The sequence below is a fragment of the Peromyscus maniculatus genome, chromosome 9 (assembly GCF_049852395.1).
Source record: "Peromyscus maniculatus bairdii isolate BWxNUB_F1_BW_parent chromosome 9, HU_Pman_BW_mat_3.1, whole genome shotgun sequence".
Lineage (NCBI taxonomy): Eukaryota > Metazoa > Chordata > Mammalia > Rodentia > Cricetidae > Peromyscus > Peromyscus maniculatus.
In genome coordinates this window covers 88,660,510-88,667,334 of record NC_134860.1, presented here as the reverse complement: position 1 = coordinate 88,667,334, position 6,825 = coordinate 88,660,510, and the positions used below count along the sequence as shown (strand labels likewise).

General features: G+C 37.4%; 1 pseudogene; it reads right to left on the bottom strand.

Annotated features, from left to right (window-relative positions):
• Positions 1 to 4,775: 4,775 nt before the first annotated feature.
• Positions 4,776 to 5,439, bottom strand: LOC102928904 (large ribosomal subunit protein uL4 pseudogene; annotated as a pseudogene).
• Between the last annotated feature and the right edge of the window lie 1,386 nt (positions 5,440 to 6,825).

Sequence of the window (6,825 nt, the reverse complement as noted above, 5' to 3'; positions counted from 1 at the left end):
GTCATTTATATAGAAGTTGCGATTCTAGAGCATTAGTCACACACAAGTTTGAGAACACTTGGCTTCTCAGTATCTATAGGATTATAATATATCTAGGTTTATAAATTGTAAATTAATTTAAGGACATTGTTAGGCATCATCAAGAATTATCTCAGCTTTTAACAAGCATCTGAAAGTAACGATCTTAAAGTAAACCATCACATAATGTAGATCAATTATTTGCAAAGAATAAACTTCGAGCCACACAATTTTAAGTGATAAATGACTATAATTATTCAAATTAGTTTTAGAATGCTCACAATTTTAATGCACTAAGAAAAGTATACCCAAAACCTCAACATTTATTTGACAAAACCCGCCCTAAATTGCTGACCTTGCATAATAGAAGCTAAAGAAAGTGCCCTGATTTGCTAGTAACACGGACAAACTGTATAATGAATTTTTCCCTTTAGTTTCAAAAATTCTTTGATAATTTTGCACAATGCATTTTGTTCATCTAAAACTTTTTCCCTAATCCTCCTGGATCTATCGTTGTTTCCCTGCTGACACAGTCAAATTTGTGTCATATTTTTTAAACCCTTGAAGGATAGTTTGTGCTGCTCATGTACTGTTGGAGATGTGATCTTCATTGCTATGTGGCTTACTCACCAGCAAAAATATTCCATTATCTATTATCTATCCTATTTTCGTAAGTCTAAAATGTACCTAATTCACTTTCTATCCTAATTTGTATTACCAACAGAAAACTATCTTTTGAACTTACACACTTTACACTTCTTAATTAGTTTCTTTTCTGAATTTGTTAGCAAGGAAAATTATAACTATAACTATCTAATCTTTAACTCCCTCAGAGACCTGAGAAGGAAATAATATTAACTGAGTAAGGAAGAAGAGCAAACAACTGACTTCCAAAAAATGTGAGATATGACAGAAACAACTAGCTTCCTTGACAGTCACCCAAGATTCCTCTGCAATATTGGGGCATCATCTTTGGCCTACAAGATTAGCATATCTGAAAGACTCATCTGTGAAGCAGGATTTTCTAAAGAGCCTTCCTAACTTGTCTTGTCAAGGATCAGCAGTCCTTTCTTTTGTGTCCTGCTTGTCAATTTTGGACAGCATAGTCGATGCGAGGGCACTTTCTTGCCCAGTGGCTAACTTTTGGCACAGTGAAAGTTAACTCCATACGTACTTTCTTCAATGCCCACCATCTTCTCTGAAGTAGATTGGTGCTGCCAGGAGCAGACATGTCTCATTGTAATTTAAAAAAAAGAAAAATATATGTTATTTAAATATCTTAAATGCCATATTCTGCAGATCTCTGAAGTGTTTGAAGATGATCAGTCTTTCTAAAATATATTTCTGTTTGACCTTGAAAACATACCTAATATGAGTACAAGTTCTACTGTAATGACTAATTACTAACTTTCATTTCTTTATATCCTAATTAGTTGGTAATAATAACTTTCAAGTATTAGCAAATTGCATTACATTGTTAAATAAACTGCATAGGTACAATACCTTGAACAATATTAGAAATATATGTATAGTATTTTCTAACAAAATCAATCTCAAATTTGTATCAATATACATAATTTGTATACAATATACAAAACATCCAATTCAAAGTAAAATGTTTAAAACTAGTAGTTGCCTTCTAAAGGTAGATTCAATAATCTACCTTTTTATCTTATCACCTCTCCCTGGTGGAATTTTGTCTGACCTGATTGAGCAGAGTTCTTGCTCATATTGTATGAACCACTGTATGTTTATAAGAGCAACTGCTCTGCAATGTCCAGAAAACATTATTTCCTTGTACTCACCACCTATGGCATTTATAGTCTTTCTGTCCCTTATGCTGTAATCACTGAGCCTTGAGTGGAGGGGAGCTGTGATATAGATGTCCAACTTAGGACTAATCATTCTGCAGTCACTTATTCTATACACCTTGATCAGGTGTAGATTCTGTATTAATTGTTACCTAGAGCCAATAGAAGCTTCTCTCATGAGGGTTGACTCAGGTCGTAATCTATGGATATAGCAGTAAGTCATTAGGAGCTAATTTAAAACAAGGTCCATTTAACATATTAACAGTATATTCTCCCCTAGGATTATGGTCTGTCTCGCCACAGAATCTTGGCTGAAGTAACAGTGGGAGATATGGGTTTCAGTTTGTGGAGCAGGCTTTAAATCAGAAAATAGCTTGTCCCATAACATTTGCACTGCTGTGGCATCAGTGAGTATGACATCCTGGGCTTATCATTGCTGCAGCTCACAGCATTCACAGTTGGCCAAGACTGTGGTTTCATTTTCTCGGCTAGCAGTATTAATAAATTTTATAACATCTTCTTTATCTCTCCTACATACAAATTAAAAGAAACGCAGATGTCAGAAAATTCCTTATTTTAGCTGGCCACGATGGGGCATGCCTTTAATCCCAGCACTCTGGAAAAAGAGGAAGTCAGATCTCTGTGAGTTTGACGCCAGCATGTTCTATAAAGCAAGTTCCAGGGCATCCAAGGCTGTTACACACAGAAACCCTGTACTGAAAAACAAAACAAAACAAGACATAAATTTCCCTATCCTACTGTCATAAAATAAAACAATGTGATAATGTGAATTTATCAGGTCTATACAAAAATAATTAACTCCAAATTATTTACATGACCAACTTAAATAAGTGGACCACTTAGTTACATGTTTAAGCCATAAGATTCTCAAGTATTATAAACTTTGTATCAAAATTTTATACAGCAGTTACTTTAGATGCAATAAATACCATTTTTTTTGATTACCAAATAGTCTGTGCTAATATTTTTGGTCTCCTTTCTATGCATGCCTGGCCAAAAACAATCCTCAAAGAAACTTTGAATCAAGATATATGAGTTATGACCAAAAGCAGCATATAGACAAAAATACTGTTTTTGGCCTATTGCCTTAGAGAGGAAAGGCACAATGATGAAAAGTCATGGCAACAAGCACCTGGACATGATTGTATTGTACCATGATGGTATGTCAAATACAGCCAGAAGCCAAAAGATGACAATCCATCCACACACAGTAAGCAAAGAGTTAACTCAAGTGTGATTAAGCTATGGATTCTCAAAGCTCACATACAGTGATGTGTTTCCTATGGTAACATCCCATCCCAAATTTTCCATAATATCCCCATACACTACCAAGCAGGAGCAGAATGTTCAAGTACATGAGCCTATAGAAGGCCTTTCTCTTTCAAATCACCATACTTAGGATACCTTAACAGAAATGAGAGCCCAAACCTCTTGTCAACCAGAACACACACACACACACACACACACACACACACACACACACACACACAGGGGGAGAGAGAGAGAGAGAGAGAGAGAGAGAGAGAGAGAGAGAGATGAAAATTCAGCTAACCAGAAAAAAAAATCACCACAGAAAGATAAAAATATAGAGTCATTCTAGATTGTTACTCCAAGAAAAATGATTGTATCTAATCAGAATGCAGTTTTTTAAATATATCCCGTGCAGTTCAAAAAAAAATCAAATCATCTTTATTTAATTCATAATAAAATTTTCACAGGGAGTTCCAAAACAGAATTAGCATTTTCCATTCACATACAAGCCACAAGAGATCTTCACATACACCTGTTTATCTGTGCCTCTTAATGTTTCTGCAAATTGGAGCCAGAAACATAAACAAACGACAAACCTTCCTTGTCCAACAAATTGCTCAACAGGAAACATAATTTTGGTTAAGAAAAATCACCAGAAGGTTGGCAAGATACCACAAGTTGGCTAAAAGCCACAAATAAAAAGGAAACAACAACAACAACAACAAAAACAAGATTCATTGTGCTATACCAGTGATAATTCACCAAGGAAACAACTTTAGGTATACTAATTCCAAAGCATTCATTTTGTTTTTCATTAGTTTCATCAAAGTTAGCACAGGACTATGAATGCTGGATATCAGGTAAGAAAAGGATATCTGAAAATACAATTAGCTGCATCAGCTTCAAGAAATCCATTCATTCTCCCCTTGTACCCACAACCAGTAAGCTGTGGGGAAACTCTGAGAGACTCATACCAAATAACAACATGAGGTATTGTACCACCATGGTCTACCAAATTCAATTACAATATCATCTAGATGTAAGGCCTGACTCTACGATTGTCCGTAATAATGAAGAACCCATTGTGCAATCGGGGAATTATATTTATTTATGTTTTGCATCTCTGAATAGGTTTTTATTCAAATAGGCTGTCTCTACTCTATGGAATGAAACAGATTTTAATTGTTTAAACAGCAGACTTTTTCTCTTCTGTGGTAGGTTTCTTTTCTACCGGCTTCTTCTCAGCTGCTGGTTTCTTGGTTGCTGGAGCCTTTTTTTTCCTGCAGGCTTCTTCAGCTTCTTGACACCCACAGGCTTCTTTTCCTTCTTACTTTCTGCAGGTTTCTTGTCTGCAGTCCCCTTTCCAGTTTTGGTTGGCAGTGCTGCTGCTGCTGCTTCCAGCTTCTTCACCCGGAGTTTGTGATTTCTGGCCTGGCACAGAATGGTATTCCTGCGCATCGTCTTTGTGTAAGGGTTCAGCTTCAACATGATTCTCAGGTTCTTCAGTGGATTCTTCTTCAAGATTCTACGATGAGCCTGGTGGTGGTGGTGCATGCCTTTAATCCCAGCACTTGGGAGGCAGAGCCAGGTGCATCTCTGTGAGTCCGAGGCCAGCCTGGGCTATCAAGTGAGTTCCAGTAAAGGCGGCACAAAGTTACACAGAGAAACCCTGTTTCAAAAAAAAAAAAAAAAAAAAAAGATTCTACAATGAATCTTCTTATGTGGTGATTGGAGGGCTCGTTGGGTCTCTGAGCTTTTCAAGATTCTGCTAATGTCTGTGTTCATCATCTTGTGCATGGGAAGGTTATAGTTACTCTTGAGGGAAGCAGTGCCATACAATTCATCCAACTTCCGGAAAGCACTTTCAGACCAAATGCAGAAACGCCCCACATGCCCACCAGGAGCAAGTTTCAAAATGTTCAGCTTTCTTACATTAAGCAGGGTAATACCAGGGATGTTTCTGGAGACCTTGATACCATTATCTTCATCATAGGTGATGCAGGGTCCCCTGCGCTGGATCTGTGGTAGGTTTCTCATTTTGCCCTTGCCAGCTCTCATTCTCTGAGAGGCATATACCTTTTTGATGTCATTCCAAGCTTTAAGTTTCTGAAGCAGTTGAACATCCTCCTCGGTCTTCTTGTAACCTTCAACCTTTTCTTCAACTACCAAAGGGAGTTCAGGAACATCAATACGATGACCTTTAGACATCACCAATGCTGGTAAGGCTGAGGCAGCCAGGGCAGAATAGATGGCATATCGCTTTGGGGTGGTGTTCACTCTGCGGTGCCAATGACGCCAGGTTTTTGGTTGGGGCAAACAGGCGGTCTCCCCGACACATCTGTTTCTTTGTCAAGAATTATACCATTTTTCAGGTCTGGAGAATTATCAAGGTTATGACTTTAATTAGTGTATATTTCCAATGTATATTAGGAAGTGAGTTGATTTACTACATTGGGCAAAAATGTGGAGAGAAACATTCTGGTCCCCCCCCCCCTTAATCTTGCCAGTGTTATAACTCATTGGAAGGATAGAGCAAAGACTAAGAAATATGTCATGTACTTTACTGTGGTCCTCTGCCCCAGCAGATAAGACAATCTCAGAAAAATGTCCTGTTTAGGCTCAAAGATCATGAGTTGGGAGTTCAATCTCTTTCATGTCCAATGTGATGTTTCTTATAGGAAAGGAAAATTCAAAAACAGAATCTTGTTAAAGATATTCTTTTCTATACTTATTAATTTTATACTATCATTTTATTCTATACTATCATAATTTTATGAAAGCTAGAATTCTCTAAGAAATATCACTAAAACTGTCAGTTTTGGTAAGTGAAAAAAATATATACACATATACATATACATATACATATACGTGTGTGTGTATGTGTGTGTGTGTAGTTGTTGTTGTTGTTGTTTTACTCTTTACTCTTTTGAGGGCCCACCACCCAGTTCCCAAATAAATACACGGAGTCTTATATTTATGAATGCCTGGCCTTAGTTTGGCTAGTTTCTTCCCTGCTTTTCTTAAATTATTCCATCTACGTTTTGCCTCTGGAGTTTTTCCTTTTCTTACTTCTGTATATCTTATTTTCACTCTTACACTGTGTCTGGTTGTGTGGCTGGGTGGCTGGTCTCTTGTATCCTCCTCCTTCTCTTCCTCTTTGATCTTTTTTGCTTCCTGATCTTTTTTTTTTCTATTTATTCTCTCTGCCTGCCAGCCCCACCTATCCTTTCTCCTAGTTGTTATTGGCCTTTCAACTCTTTATTAGACCATCATGTGTTTTAAACAGGCAAAATAGCACAGCTTTATAGAGTTAAACAAATGCAACCTAAGGAGTACAACATATCTTTGCATCATCAAACTAACATCCTACTACATAAACAAATATAACACATATTAATATACTATTCTACAGCCGGGCGGTTGTGGCGCACGCCTTTAATCCCAGCACTCGGGAGGCAGAGCCAGGCGGATCTCTGTGAGTTCGAGGCCAGCCTGGACTACCAAGTGAGTCCCAGGAAAGGCGCAAAGCTACACAGAGAAACCCTGTCTTGAAAAACAAAACAAAAAAAATTACTATTCTACAAGACACACACACAAAGTAAAATTAAAAAGCAGAAAGGTTTATGTTGTCAGAGTTTGGGAGGTTTCAGCCATGGACAACGGGCCTGTGGTCTTGGATCTGTGGAATTTAGAACTTAATGCCAAGAGTACATAGTAGGAAAAT